At 37.5% G+C, this 17044-nt stretch overlaps 1 protein-coding gene across 1 annotated transcript in view; it reads right to left on the reverse strand.

The window, feature by feature from the left end:
• The window catches only part of GPR180 (G protein-coupled receptor 180), a 64502-nt gene that overhangs the window by 19950 nt on the left and 27508 nt on the right, over nucleotides 1–17044 (reverse strand). Inside the window, exons 11-12 of the transcript XR_011489062.1 lie at nucleotides 11427–11512; nucleotides 6464–6597 (exon numbers count right to left, since the gene is read on the reverse strand). The gene's annotated coding sequence lies outside the window, so the exon portion shown is untranslated. The remainder of the gene's footprint in view (nucleotides 1–6463; nucleotides 6598–11426; nucleotides 11513–17044) is intronic.

Raw genomic sequence — 17044 nt, forward strand, 5'->3', positions numbered from 1 at the left:
GTAGAGGGTTCAAGTTTCATTAGTTCATTATTATTTACATATATCTATCCAGTCATTTTTGTATCATTTGTTACAAAGACTTTTCTCATTTAATTGCCTTAACATGATTGTTGTAAAACATTTGATTATGTAAGTGTGGGTCAATTTTTGGATCTATATTCTGTTCCATTGATCTGTATCTTCACACCAAAACTATCTCATCTTGATTACTGTAACTATATAGAAGGTCTTAAAATCAAGTCATGTGAGTCTAATTTTATTCTTATTTTTCAAGAATATTTTGACTACATCCTTTTTGTGTTGTGATTTTAAAAAAATATTTTATTTATTTATTTATTTATTTATTTGGCTGCTCTGGGTCTTAGAGCAGCGCTCTGCAGTATGCAGAATCTTTCTGGTCTCAGCAGGTGTGTATTCAGACACTCGTCATGTCCGACTCTTTGCAACCCCACAGAGTATAGACCACCAGGTTCCCTATTCATGGGATTTCCCAGGCAAGAATACTGGAGTGGGTTGCCATTTCCTTCTCCAGGGGATCTTCCCGGCTTGGGGATCTTCCCGGCTTAGCAATCGAACCTGTGTATCTGGAGTCTCCTGCATTCTTTAGGCGAGCACCACCATTCTTTACAACTAGCACCACCTGGGAAACCTTTACTTTCAGTATAAGGGATCTTTAGTTGAGTAGCTGAGGCATGTGAACTTATAGTTGTGGCATCTAGTTTCCTGACCAGGGATCTAACTCAGGTCCCCTGCACTGGGACTGTGGAGTCTTAGCCCGTGAACCACCAGGGAAGTCACCCCACTTTTTTTTTTTTTTAAGATTTTTGATGTGTACCATTTTTAAAATCTTCATTGAAATTTGTTACAATATTGCTTCTGTTTTATGTTTTGGTTGTTTGGACATGATGCATGTGGGCTGCTAGCTCCCCATATCTTTAAAATTATATACTGTTTAATATTAATAAATATAACTTTTGGAAAAAGTCAATTTTTTTGAAACAAAACATTTCAAGACGGATCTTTTGGCCAACAAAACAATAGCCAACACAATCCCTCTTTGTCATGAGGGTCTTGACAAATCTGTTCAGATTGTGAGCTAAGTCACTTCAGTCATGTCTGACTCTTTGTAACCCCATGGATTATAGCCCACTAAGCTCCTCTGTCCATGGGATTCTCTAGGCAAGAATACTGGAGTGAATTTTCATGCCTTCTTCCAGGGGATTTTCCTGACCCAGGGATTGAACCTGCATCTCTTATATCTCCTGCATTGGCAGGTGGGCTCTTTACCACTAGCATCACCTGGGAAGCCCCTTTAAATAGATTAGTAGTCTTATATCCTATCTTGACATGTGTACATAAAATCATTCAAGGAGAGATTTCTGTACCTTCATGCTCACAACAGCTTTATTTACAACAGCCAAGACATGGAATCAGCCTAAGTGCTCATCAACAAATGAATGGTGATTTTATATATATATATATAATAATTTAATATATATATATAATAATTTAATATATATATATATATATATATATATATATATAATTCAGCTATAAAAAAAGAAGGAAATCTTGCTATTTGCAAAGAACAAGGATTGACCTTGAGGACATTATGCTAAGTGAAATAAATCAGACAGAGAAAGACAAACACTGTATGATTTTATTTATATGTGAAATCTAAAACAGTAACATGACAATAAAACCAAAGACACAAAAAAAGAGATCAGATTTGTGGTTACCAGAGGAGGGGGATGGAGAGACAGGGAACTGGATGTCAAAAGATACAAACTTGCAGTTTTAAGATAGGTAAGTACTGAGGATGTAACATACAAAATGATGACCACTGTTAACACTGCTCTATGCTATATTTGAAAATTGTTAAGAGAATACCTCCTAAGAGCTCTCTTCAACATTTTGCTGTTTTCATCAGCAAAAAATGATTTTTTTCATTTGCCATCTTGCTTTTTTCTTTTGTATTTATGGAGGTTAATTAAACTTATTATGGTAATGATAATCATTTCATAATATATGTAAGTCAAATTATTATGCTGTATGTCTTAAGCTTATACAGTGTTACATGTCAATTATATATCAATAAACCAAGAAAAAAAATCATTCAGGAATGTGTGTGAAGAGAACAAACTTGGACTCAAATTTTAGAATTTCATTAAAAAATTTTTTAAAGGAAAAGTTGTGATGAGACAGCAATGTGTTAATGCTACTACTATTCCTGAAGAGAGCATTTTACAGTTCTTACCAAGGACACACCTATTTTTGAGGTCACGCTTAATACTTTTTTATGGCATATATTTGCAAAGGGATAAAAAATGCTTAAAAATTACACTTAATAATGGAATAAGCAAATTTACAACTTATAATAAAAAAATAAAAGATTTTTATTTTCTTTAACACACCTCAGTAAATCCATATTATTTAATAAAAATGATCAATAATCTGATTGATGAGAAAGATGCTATGCTACCAATAAAAATCAGCTTATCAGGCTGATTGATCTGGGAGATCTGAAGGCCTTTCCTTTCCCCTCCCTGCAAATATAACACAGCATCAGTGAAAGTTTCCTCCCCAAAGAAGCCGCCCTTCCTACTCCTCTCCTAGCCGGGGCTATGAATGTTCTGGCAAGTCTGTCAAAGTATCGTCTGCAAACATGAGAGGCTCAAGGTGTCCATCTTCTGTGCAATATAAAATACCTCACTTGAAGTTTGACTTCATCCAAAGAAGGGAGTTGAGTGTAGCAGTTAATAAGCTTTAGAGCCTGATACACTCTCAGTTCTGTCACTTAACTGTGTAACTTTGCGTAAATTACTTTATCTATTTGAACTCATTCCCTCTCAAGGTTGTTGAGAGGATTATATTAGACAAAGTACTTGGCCCTGCCTTGAACTCTGTGAGTGACAAATAAGTCATCACTGCCAGTTTCCTTTTTGGATTTTCCCAAAGTGGATGAAGCAAACACTTACAAAACAAATATGCCAAAATCAGCACATAGTTTATAAATTCAGTGTGCTTAAACTTACTTAAAACCCACCATTTTCATATCCTTGAATATGGGGAATGTGTAACAGTGGAAAGGGCGTATCAGACTGGGAGCCTGGGGCCTGGATTCCAGGCTTGGCTCTGCCTCTATGTAACTATGTGATCTCGAGCAAATTATTTACACCTCCTTGCCTCTGCCCAGAGCCTCTAGATTCCTTTCTTCAAAATGAGGGGACCGTTTTAGGAGAATCTCTAAGGTTCCTTTTCAAAGCTGTAACTGTAAAATTTGACTGAGTCATGTAATTGCCACTCTGCTCAGATCTAACTAGTTAAATACTTATGCATCCCCTCATTGCCCTCTAGCACTTAGGGAAGATGCCAAAGCTATAGCAAAGTAGGGCCTGAGTCATTTAGCTAATTAGAAAACTTGTGCAGAAGAACTCTCACTGGCCATAAGATATCACACTCCATATGGCAGAAATCCAGTGTCACTTGGATTGGTAGGAAGATGTGGCTTCTGATCCTTCTTAGGTTGACCTCCCACAATAATACTTTCATCACTTGGACTAAATACATCTCCTCAAAAAATGATCATACACGTCCTTTCTTCACTAATCTGTTATAACATCTACAGATTAATTGTTTGTATGGTCGAGAACATTCGAATGTTAAAGTTTAAATCCTGGATGTATTGGAAAAGAAAGTTTCATCTTCCTGTATTCTCATTAAAAAGAAAAAAGGCTGTGTTTCAATTCTAAGATGCGTATGTGTTTCAGATTTTAAGATCTTGAAATTGAATGCATTTAATAGTAAATATAATCGGAAAGCATTTTGGCATAATCTGCTTCTTGGTAAAATTAATGGTAAATCTTAAAAGCAATGAAACCCTAGATTCGATTACATACGGTAAAATCCCACCAACCGAATACAAGAACTTTTGTAAGGCTCCAGTAAAATAAATGGCCTTCAAATAGTCTTGTCAATTGTCAGCATAAACAACAAGGACCTACTGTATAGCATAGGGAACTCTATTCCATATCTTGTGATAACCTATAATGGAAAAGAATCTGAAAAGCTGAATCACTTTGCTGTATACTTGAAGCTAACACAATATTGCAAATCAACTACACTTCAATTTTAAACAAATTGTTTTTGTCACCAGGAGAATGGATTTGATATGGTCTAAAGTTCTTAGTTTCTAATGTCTACAGAAGTCCTACACGAATGCAAGATCTTAGTGTTAAATTGAATCTCTTCTGCAGAATGAGGAAATGTGCTCACACAAGCTAAGATAAAACCATACTGGCCACTGTGATTTCCTTACTGGCCAAAGAAATCAGATGCTGAACTCTACAGATTATTTTTATCAGTTTTTCCAAAATTGTGTTTTATTCTCAGAGATAACTTAATGCTAAAAAGCAAACATTTCATAAACTTAAAATTGGTTATGATTTAAATCAGTATATGTCTATAAAATAAACATGTTTTTGTTTATAAAATAAAAGCAGCAAACAGTCAAACCTAGGTATGCAAGTGCGATGTCCTCATCTTACAAGCCACAGATCTAATCTAATGAAAACGGTCACAGCGGAGACATCTCCCATACTCTTCGATGTACTGTTTAAAAAGTAATGACTAGAAATTAATCTTTTAAAAAAGTAAAGTCCTTCTGCAACAGAGTTTTCTTATGATAAAGGGCAATTAATTCTCCTTATAGAGAATTTGGAAAATGCAGAAAAGAGTAAGTAAGAACATTTGAATTCCACTACTCTGAGACAATCATCAGAGATTTAAATCTCTGATTTAAATGTATTTGAAGATTTAAATGTATTTTCTCAGTTTTTTGTTGGAATCAGGGGCTATTGGTATATTAGCCACACATGTAAAGCTTATGTCAATTTTTTTCACTTATGCACATTTTATCATCACCATTTTCATATTTGCAAATAGTCTTCAAAAACATCTTTGTAATGTGGGTTGAAACAATATGGAAAACAAAACATTGCATCCATACCTGATTCTTTAAACACTGTTTCTTGACCCTTGTTATAAATCACAAATCACTTGCAGAAATTCTAATAAAAATACAATGGACAGACCCCACCCTCAGAAAGTCTAAATGAATTAGTCTGGACGGCATCTAGCTAGACACATAAATGTTTTTCTCACGTAATTCTAACACACAGCCCCGGATAAGAACTATTGTTTTACATCAAGATAAACTCCAAGTAGATAAGAAATTGATTGCAACAAAACAAAACAAACCATGGAATTAGTGAATAAAAAATAACTGTATATACAATCTTAAGGTACTAAAGAACACTAAAGGTAGAAACATCAAAGGGAAATATTCACATATTTAACTATATGAAAACTACATTTCCGAATGCCAAAAAAATCACAAACTAAACAGAAAAGCAAATCACAAACAAGGAAAAATTTCCAATATGCATTATAGGCAAAGCTCTTAGAAAGTATAAAGGGAATGATGAAGAACTAAATAGAAAAGGTCACGTATAGGTAAATCACTAGGCAAAAAAAAAAAAGTCACTACACATATGGAGATAAAAAGCATTTCCTTTTCAAATGAAAAATAAACTGATCTTCACTTCAGACTATATTCTTCCTTTCCTGACTCCTCCCCTGCCACTCATAACTCAGAGGCATTTATATATATACCCTGAAGCTTCACCTCATTAAAAAAAAATCAAACTCTAAGCAAATACATTAAAACTAAAATACGAATACATAAAGAGGAGAGCAGCACCGACACTTTAAGGTCTCATAAAATCAGATGTAAAGGAACGTTAACACCGCGTTATTACTGCCTGAGCCCGGCTCTGCACAGGTTCTACTCGCAATAAAAGGAAGTCTTTTCAATCTGCTGCAGTGACTTTACCTTCATTAGAATGCATACTCATTATTTTCTGATTACTCCTTTACATAAAACATACCATTTTTGTACCTTGGTTTCCACACCCCTTGTACAGTATTCATATTTTATCTCTAAAGACTGTAATCAATCACTTCAAACACAATAGCCCATTTAAGAATGGATTTTATAGGCAAAAAGGCACACCTTTGGTGATGTGATTGCAATCATCAGATGCCCCGACTCTCCTCAAGCACGCATTATACGGTGTGGACATAAATGATGCAGCAAGGCTAGGAGAGGCGATACAGGAGGAATGAGTCAACTCAGCCCAGTGGGTACTTCCCAGTTTCAGGGTGTATCCATAGGAACCCTTTGAAATGTTTTGTTTTATTAATTTGGCTCCTTTCTATTTTTCACTGGTGCCAACACTTTCAAGATAATGCGGTTTAGACATGTCACAGCTGTTGAAACTCATAGCGTGCGCTTGAGCTGACAGTGGTGTATCATCAAGAACTAGAAACACCAAAACAACATTATGATAAAGAGTAGAAGCATGAGAAATGAGAAGACAAAGGGCAGGAAATATTGCCTTACCGACTTAAAGCCGAGCCCTGGGGGAAAACATCTGGTTCGGAGCAAAGGGATTCTTTCAGCACAAGGGGTCCTACTGGGCAGAGTGAGAGAGACAGGATCTTGGATGCTGAAGGGCAGGCAGGAAATGTTGCTCTCTGGAAAGGAATTTATATTTTAAAAGGTGAGATACCTATGACCTTGAAATCTACATAGCAGCCGTAATTCGTGACTTTTGATACTGTTCGTAAAACCTAACTCCACTACATCTAGAATGCCTTCTATCCTGAATTCTCAAATTAAGCGTATGAACCACTCTCTATGCATTTGGGAACAATCAAAGATAGAATTTGCAGGGGTTTAAGAAGATTGTTAGTTTGGAACTACTAAACTTTAACAAACTATGGAATGGCATTGATTTCTACAGAACCTGATGTCTTCACAAAAGGAACAAAAGAAAACTATAATTTACTAAATTGATAAGGAACTTTGGTCACAGAAATTGGTGTATCTGAGAAGAAGCCATTTTGCACTTCAACACCTCTCTGCCTCCCCCCCTCCACCACCAAATCTTTTACAAATGCTTTAACTTCTGGGTAAGTCTTAAAAGCTAATCTTCTGAAAGATCTTTAAGGCTCACAGGCTAGGCAAGAGATTTAAAAGTTTATTTTGTGTGGGTGTATGTTGGAATGTAGTCGTGTGTGAAGTAGATAGAATCTTGAATATATTCCAATCACACCTACTTTCTGTTCTAACCACATATGTACCATTATTTAAAACACACACTTTCATCTCATGGACATTTAAATATTATCTCTGTGAGTGAATAGGTTAGGAAGAACCTTTGGTTCACTGAAAGTTTTGCGCACAACCTTCAAGCCTATAAATAAAGAACACTGCACTGGACAGGCACAAGCACCATACATAATCTTTACACCAGTCCCGTGAGTTGGTAACATCAGAACCATCTCTCACAGCTGAACACTCTCACTTTGCTCTGTATGACCCCTTCGCCATGCTAAAGGAATCACTGTTCATTCCAAACAAGATTACATACGAGAAAATGATTGAAAAATGGCAGAGCCAAGATTTGAAATCAGACTGCCTTGTCGAAAAGTCTCTGCTCTTCCTAGTACATAATAATACCTTCTAAATATGACAGACTTTGGCACCTTTTACAACTAATCAGCTCTATAAAGCATCTAGTGGCAAAACCCCTGAAGTATAAGTGGTGCATAAAGCAAAAATCAAAATAAATCAACTGATTTTAAATGCACTTTTCAGAACAAACACATATGAGTCTTGTCTTTCAAAGACATCCTCAAAGAATAAGAGAATCTGAATAATTTCAGTCTTCAAACTGCTCAAGTTTATACCCTGTTGATTATCCCAGTTTTAAAAATCTCATTGGTTTGGGATGGTAAAACTTTAAAAAATGTACTGAATGATGGTTCTTCTTCAGGAAATCTGTTAATACTATTCACTATTTAATAGAACAAAAGAGAAAATCATATCATATTCTTAAATGCTGAAAGGCATTAGACAAAATCCAACATCCACTTCATAAAATTTATTTTAGTCTCTAAATTATGACCCAATAAAATTGACCTTTTCAGTGTGCAGCTCTTTGAATTTTAACACATGTACAGATTGATGTAGCTAGAACCACAACTGGGATACAGAAAGGTTCCATCATGTCCAACTAACTCCTTCATGTTATCCCTTCACAGTCATACCCTTCTCCCACCTGTAACTCCTGGCAACCACTGATCTTTTCTCCATGGCTATAAGCAGATTCTTTACCAACTGAGCCACTAGGAAAGCCCTGTTTGAAAATGCCATCTAAATGGGATCATATAGTATATAACCTTTTAAGACTGGAATGCTTTTGTGACTCATCCAAGTTGTGTGACTCAATAGTTTGTTTCTTTTTATTACCAACAATATTACTTTGCATGGATATATCCTACTTTGTAAATTCAGGGCATATGGGTTGTTTTCAGTTTTTTATGATTGTGAACAGAGCTACTATCAACATTTGGGTACAGATTTTTTGTTTGTTTGTGGCTGTGCTGTATAGCATGTTGGATCTTAGTTCCCTCACCAGGGATAGAACCTGTGGCCCCTGCAGTGGAAGGGTGGAGTTTTAACCACTGGACTGCCAGGGAAGTCTGTGTACAGATTTTTATGCGAGTATAAGTTTTCCCTTATCTAGGGTTAATACTCAGAGGTAGGATTGTTGTGTGATATGGTAATTTATTCAACATTATAAATAATTGCAAAACTTTTTCTAGAGCAGCTGTGCCATTTTGCATTTCCACCAGCAATATAGGAGAGTTACAGACACTCCACATCCCTGGTAGGACTTGTTATTTTCATTATTTTTATTTTAGCATTCTAATAGGTATCTAATGGTATTTCTCACCACAGTTTTAATTTGCATATGTGATGTGCACGCTCATGCTCAGCTGTGTCTGACTCTTTGTGACCCCATGGGCTGCAGCCTGCCAGGCTTCCCTGTCCATGGAGAATGGGATCTTCCTGATCCAGGGATCAAACCCACGTCTCCTGCATTGGCAGGCAGATTCTTTTATCACTGTGCCCTTTGTATTTCCCAAATGGCTAAATGGGCTTCCCAGGTGGTGCTAGGGGTAAAGAACCCACCTGCCAATGCAGGAGACCTAGAAGACCATGAGTTAGATCCCTGGGTCAGGAAGATCCCCTGGAGGAGGGCATGGCAGCCCACTCTGGTATTCTCGCCTGGAGAATCCAATGGACAGAGGAGCCTGGTGGGTTACAGTTCATAGGGTCGAAAAGAGGGGTTATTTTTCACTTCTTTTTTATTTTCCTCAGTTGGAAGGTGAAGTTATTGAGACTTTTCTTCTTTTTTGCACAAGCTTTTGATACTATAAACTTTCTTCTAAGAAACACACTTGCTTCTTCCCACAAATTTTCATATGCTGTATTTTCATTTTCTGTCAATTCAAAATATATTTGGTAAGCCATGGTTCATTTAAAAAGTGTTTAGTTTTCAAGTGTTTGTAGATTTTCCAGTTATCTATCTGTTCCTGATTATGGTCAGAGAGTATATTTTGTATAAATTCAATTCTTTTAGATTTGTTATGGTTTATGAACCAGGATATAGTCTATCTTAATGAATGGCCCATGTGTACCTGAAAAGAATGTATATTTTTCTGCTGTTGGGTTGAGTGATCTATAAATATCAACTAGATCTGCTTGATTGGTGGTGGTGTTCATTTCTATATTCTAGCTGATTTTTTTTTTTTTTACTAGTTCTGTTGATCACTGAGAGAAGAGTGTTGAAGTCTTCCAAATTGAGCTTGCCTATTGCTCCTTTCAGTTCTGCCAGTTTTTGAAATATGTATTTTGAAGATCTATTGTTTGATGTATACATTTAAGACTGCAATGTTGTCTTAGGGAATTGACCCTTTTACCTTTTCATCCCTTCTTTATCCCTGGTAATTTTCATTACTCTGAAGTCTACTTTGATCTTAATATAGTATTTCAATGGACATGAACGAATTTGAGCAAACTTGGGGAGATAGTGGAGGACAAGGGAGCCAGACAAGCTGCATACGGTCTGAAGTGAAGTGAAGTGAAGTCGCTCAGTCGTGTCTTGACACTTTGTGACCCCGTGGACTGCAGCCCACCAGGCTCCTCCGTCCATGGGGTTTTCCAGGCAAGAATACTGGAGTGGGTTGCCATTTCCTTCTACAGGAGATCTTCCAGACCCAGGGATTGAACCCAGGTCTCCCGCATTGTAGGCAGACGCTTTACCATCTGAGCCACCAGGGAAGTCCAATATGGTCTATCGGGTCTCAAAGAGTCAGACAACTTAGCGACTGAACAACAACAACAATAGTAATTCCAGTTTTCAATTGATTGCTGCTTGCATGTGTATAACTTTCCTATTATTGTGCATGGCAACCCACTCCAGTATTCTTGCCTAGAAAATCCCACGCTCGGGGGAGCTTGACATGCTATAGTCCATGGAATCACAAAGAATCAGACACAACTTAGTGACTAAACAACAATAGTAGTAACAATTTTCAGTTGATTGTTGTTTGCATGTGTATATCTTTCCCATTATTGGGCATGGCATCCCACTCCAGTATTCTTGCCTGAAAAAGTCCATGGAGAGAGGAGCCTGGTGGGTGACATCCATGGGGTTGCAAAGAGTTGGACATGACTGAAGTGACTGAGCATGCACACACACACCTATATCATACTTGAAGTGTGTTTCTTATAGATAGCACACATTTGGGACATTTTTAAAAAGCCTATTCTGTCTCTTTTAATTGGTGTATTCTAAACATTTACATTTAACGTAATTATTGATGTGTTTGGATTTAGGTCTATCATTTTGTTGTTTTCTGCTTTTCTTTTTCTCTGTCTTTAATTTCTTTGTTTCCTCTTTCCTCTTTTTTTGTTTTTGAACATTTTTTTATTATTTTACTTCAATTTTCCTATTGCATTTTGACAAAATATATAACTTGTTTTTTTTCTTAGTTGTTATTCTAGGCATTACAGTATACATATTGTACAGTCTCTTGGAACCACATAATGTGGAATGTAGGAATAGTGACACCATGTTACCAAAACTAATTACTCTTGTTCTGGAGATACTAGCAATAAGGACTGAAAATAAGGGGTAAAAAAGGGAAAGAAAATTTAAATGATCATTCTTTGTAGATATCATGATTGTTTATCTAGAAAGTACCAGAGAGTCAACTAAAAAGTTATTACAACTATAGAAGATTTCAATTGGGTGATTGAAAGCAAAATGAAAATATAGAAACCAACAGTCTTCACATATAAAACAACAGTCACATGCAACATAAAGTGAAAGAAAACATTAAAATATCTAGAGATTATCAAGAAACATTCAAGTTCTATATAAAAAAGGCTTTAAAAAGTGATGACAAATAACGTTCACATTAGAAAGAAATAGAAAGGTATTTCATACCGGTTTCTTGGATCACGATGGAAGCAACCACAATTCAGACAATTGATGACATGTTAGGCTAAGGAGCCAAAAGGACGAGCTATCATCTGTGAAATCAACATCCAACATGTTAAGTAAGTCAAATCACCCTAAATTAATGTGGAAATTTAATTCACTCCACTAAAAACAGAAAGCAGATATTTTTCTTTTGAAAAAAAAATCAGAAAAAAATTGATTCTAAAGCTCATATGAAAAAAATGGCACGAATAATAAAAAATCATGAAAAACGAGTGTACTAGCAAGAAATTATCCCAACCAGACAGTAAGGCATATTTTAAAGCTACAATAATTAGAACAGTGTGGTATTAGACCATGAACCAAGTTTATTGAAAGGCCTAAAAGTTTCAAAATAGACTAGCTACAAATCAATAAATAAAAGGTGGATTCACAATAAATGATGTTGCAATAAGTGGGCAGCCTTTTGAAAAAAATTAAGTTGTATCCCTAGTTCATATTTTACAGAAAAATTAATTTCAAGTGGACCAAACTTTAAACATAAAAAAATAAGACTGCTAGAGGAAAATATGGGGGTTTAAACATAATCTCCAAGAGGTAAGGCTTTTCTACCTGTGACACAGGTAGAACACAGTGGCCATTAAACAAATGCTTTTAATTCTACCCGTATTTAAAAAAATCTATAAGCTTATCTGAGCTTCAGTATGCAAAGTTTTTGTTGGGATTTCACTACATGGGCATGATAGATTGGCTCATTGACCACAAGGCTGAACTTAATCCTCATTGCCTCTTCCCTCCCTGGAGATCAGGCTGAAATTTTCATGACTCAAAGCCCCAACCTTCTAATCACATGTTTGGCCTTTCTGGTGTGGTCAACCCTCATACTGAGTCATCTCATTAGCACAAAATATCAGTTTCCACCATGAATAACAAAACACTTCTATTGCTCTGAAAATTTCAGTGATTTAGTTTAGATCCTGGAAAGTGAGACAGGGAGGGCAGGGAGGGTCTGGGAATAGGGGAAGAGGGCCAGGCAAATTTTTTATTCCAAAAGTTTAGGGGGCTACCTGTAATAGCAAAAGGCTTGAAACCAACAATGTCCAGTAACAGAGGACTATTTTAAAAAATTCATTTAATTTAATTTAAAATCACCAATTGAATCACTAATTTAAAAAGATTCATTCATATAATGAAATTCTAAGCAATCAGTGAAAAGATGGGGTGATGCAGTAAGTAGGGATACAAAACAAACTGCTGAATGTGCATAACAACCTGTATGGGATGCTCCAGTTTACGTTTCACATGTGTTTACATATACATGGGGCCACCTGTAGAAAAATATACAAGAAACAGGGAATAGAGGTTGAATCCAGGGGAGGGAAATAAGTGGCCATAGGGACTTAATTTCTCAAATTTTTACTCTTTTCAAACTTCTAATTTTTGTACAATCAATGTACATGTATTACCAATTTAACAAGAATAAAACATTAACAATGTACTTGAACATTTCTATGAGAATACTGAACATTATTTAATCTTTGAATATTAAGTGTTATTACCATGATATATGTGTGTATGTGTATATATATACACATACATATAGGCTAGGCTGCACAACTTGTGGCATATTAGCTCCTTGACCAGGGATCAAGTGAAAGCCCTTGGCAGTGAGAGCACAGAGACCTAACCACTGGACCACCAGGGAATTCCTGTCATGAACTATATTGAACAATAAAGCTCTAAGTGTCTATCAAGGCATGCAGGGCTGTTTTCACCCACACTAAATGACCCCAGTCTGCTGGAATTTGAGTGTTAGGGTCATTTATAGTTTTTCTGTCTTCTCCCATATGCCTCAGACTACTGTCAACATTCCTTCCTCTAGCTAACGTAAACATCTTTTAAATCGATTCGTTTAGTTGTGGTGGGCTAAGATGCCAGTCACATGGTCTCTCTATTTAAAATAGAGAGAAACTGGCTCTCTGATAACTTGAAAAATCCTTTTACAATTGATGAATTTTAGAGATTAGGTTTATTAATAACCACTTGACTACTCAAGATTTTTACACATTCTCAGTTCCATATTTTAATAACTTAATAAAGAACAGCACATTGGTTTCCCTGGTAGCTCAGTTAGTAAAGAATCTCCCTGCAATGCAGAAGACCCTGGTTCAATTCCTGGGTCGGGAAGATCCGCTGGAGAAGGGATAGGCTACCCACTCCAGTATTCTGGCCTGGAGAAGCCCATAGACTGTATAGTCCATGGGGTCACAGAGTTGGACATAACTGAGGGACTTTCACTGTCACTTTCAAAGAATAGCACAGCATTGTTGAAGTCACTATATAGGAGATATTGCTAAATATATGTCTAAAACTTTTTCAGAATTTCTTTTATCCATTCATTCAAAAGTATTTTTGAGCATCTAAGGTGCACCAATCAGAGAATGTTCTAGGTCCTAGGGATACAGCAATAAACAATACAATGGGCCAAACTCCCTCAGAATTTACAATCTAATTGAGGAGAGAGGCAATGGCAAAGAGAAAGCAGTACTATAAAAAGAAAATAATGTAACAGAGTGATTAGAATGGGGAACAGCATTAAATACGATGGTGTATCTGTAGGGTCTGATCAGAAAAGAAATACCACTAGGACATCCCCAACATACACATGCTTTCCATTTTTAATATACAAAATTAGGTATTTATTATAGGCATTTTCTTATAGGAGGCTGTTCCAATCCCAAAGAAAGGCAACGCCAAAGAATGCTCAAACTACCACACAATTGTACACATCTCACACGCTAGTAAAGTAATACTCAAAATTCTTCAAGCCAGGCTTCAATAGTACGTGAACCGTGAACTTCCAGATGTTCAAGTTGGTTTTAGAATAGGCAGAGGAACCAGAGATCAAATTGCCAGCATCTACTGGATCACTGAAAAAGCAAGAGAGTTCCAGAAAAACATCTATTTCTGTTTTATATCTATACCAAAGCCTTTGACTGTGTGGATCACAATAAACCGTGGAAAATTCTGAAAGGGATGGGAATACCAGACCACCTGAACTGCCTCTTGAGAAACCTGTATGCAGGTCAGGAAGCAACAGTTAGAACTGGACACAGAACAACAGACTGGGTCCAAATAGGAAAAGGAGTACGTCAAGGCTGTGTATTGTCACCCTGCTTATTTAACTTATATGCAGAGTACATCATGTGAAATGCTGGGCTGGATGAAGCACAAGCTGGAATCCAGATAGCCGGGAGAAATATCAGTAACCTCAGATATGCAGATGACACCACCCTTAAGGCAGAAAGCAACGAAGAAATAAAGAGCCTCTTGATGAAAGTGAAAGAAGAGAGTGAAAAAGTTGGCTTAAAACTCAACATTCAGAAAATGAAGATCATGGCACCTGGTCCCATCACTTCATGGCAAATAGATAGGGAAACAGTGGAAATAGTGAGAGACTTTATTTTGGGGGGCTTCACAATCACTGCAGATGGTGACTGCAGCCATGAAATTAAAAGATACTTATTCCTTGGAAGAAAAGTTATGACCAACCTAGACAGCATATTAAAAAGCAGAGGCATTACTTTGAAAACAAACGTCTGTCTAGTCAAGGCTGTGGTTTTTCCAGTAGTCATGTATGGATGTCAGAGTTGGACTATAAAGAAAGCTGAGCGCAGAATTGATGCTTTTGAACTGTGGTATTGGAGAAGACTCTTGAGAGTCCCTTGGACTTCAAGGAGATCCAACCAGTCCATCCCAAAGGAAATCAGTCCTGAATATTCATTGGAAGGACTGATGCTGAAGGTGAAACTCCAATACTTTGGCCACCTGATGCGAAGAACTGACTCATTGGAAAAGACCCTGATGCTGGGAAAGATTGAAGGTGGGAGGAGAAGGGGACGATGGAGGATGAGATGGTTGGATGGCATCACTGACTCAATGGACATGAGTTTCAGCAAACTCTGGGAGATAGTAAAGGGCAGGGAAGCCTGGTATGTTGCAGTACACAGGGTCGCAAGAAGTCAGACACAATTGAGCAACTGAACTGAACTGAACTGAAGTGAGAAGGGAAAGTGGGGAAAGCAAGGATGCACTGGGACCTGCCAGGATGAGGCGACCCACAAGAACTGAGTGGAATTTATGAGGGTGCACTGGAACCCAGGCCAGCCTCATTGCCTTCAAGGCTCCAACCTCGATGACGGGGTTGTCCTGGAGAACCCAGCACACTTTGTCACAGAGCAATACACACATCTGGCCCAGGAGTCAAAGAGACTGACGGAGGTGACTCAGCTGGAGCTGGTGTTCTGTGGGCCTAGCTTTTGGTCTTCAAACCAAGAAGGTGAACCGGCAAATAAGCAATAAACTGGGTGAGCAGCAACAGTGCATGCCTTGCTTGGAGCTTTCAATTATCAAATGAATCTGGATCTGGTTGCTTTCCCTTAGTCCTCTAAGTCTCAAGCCAAACACCTCTTTGATCCACACTATTCTGGAATTATGCAGATGTAATTCGGAGGAACCTATGAGCAGCTTAGCTATATTGGCCCCATATAAATTCACCACAGATGGTCAGAGGTCTCTGAAAGATATTTTAGCTGAGAACTTGAAGGATGAGAATTCAACCATGAACCACATCAAGATTTGGAAGAGAATATTCCAGGCAGAAGAAATAGCTAATGCAAAGGCTCTGAGGCAGTGACATAAATGAGGTATTTTGGGAAGATAAGGCTGGGGCACGGTGAGAAGAATGGTATGAAATGAGATTAGACATAAAGGGCCCTGTGCACATGGGGCCTTGTAGAACACAGTCATGAGCATGAGTCACTTTTTCCCAAGTGCAATGGGAAGCAAATGGAGAGTTTTAATAAGACAGTCGCTTTGAGCTCATTTACATTTCTAAATTTTAAAATAATTTCAAATATACAAAAGGCATAAAGTTAGCATGAAGAATTCCATCATCCAGCTGATTTCCCTTTGCTGTGTGGAGACCAGGTTGTAGTGGGCAGGACCACTCCTTCCACAACTCCAGGCTTCCTACTATTCTTATCTAACTGTCACCCCTAGGGTACTTTCCAGGTGGTTATAGTGGTAAAGAACCCGCCTGCCAACACAGGAGCCGTAAGAGATGCAGGTTCAATTCCTGGGTTGAGAAGATCCCCTGGAGGGCACGGCAACCCACTCCAGTATTCTCGCCTGGAGAATCCCATGGACAGAGGAGCCTGACGGACTACAGTCCATAAGGTCGCACAGAGCCAAACATGACTGAAGGGACTTAGCACCCACTCATATCACTCCTAGAGCACAATGCCCTTGGAGTTGTGCAGAGAAGGTGCCCAAGTGTGGAAGCAGCACTATTAGAAAACCACTGCATGAGTTCATGCACTAGTTTTCAGATCTCATGGGAAAACCAATGTCATTATTTTAGTCTCAATTTATAAATACACGTTGAAACAAAAATTGGTGCTACCCCTTCAGATCTAGCCTCAAACTGATAGGCTATATCATATCACTTCTCAAAAACAAAGAACCTCAAAGATTTGATACCACTAAAGCTATTTAAAATGAATGCTTCACAAATAATTCTGGATTTCCAAAGAATTTTCAGAGAACATGCACAGCCTCCTGAG

This window comes from Odocoileus virginianus, chromosome 8 (assembly GCF_023699985.2).
Source record: "Odocoileus virginianus isolate 20LAN1187 ecotype Illinois chromosome 8, Ovbor_1.2, whole genome shotgun sequence".
Lineage (NCBI taxonomy): Eukaryota > Metazoa > Chordata > Mammalia > Artiodactyla > Cervidae > Odocoileus > Odocoileus virginianus.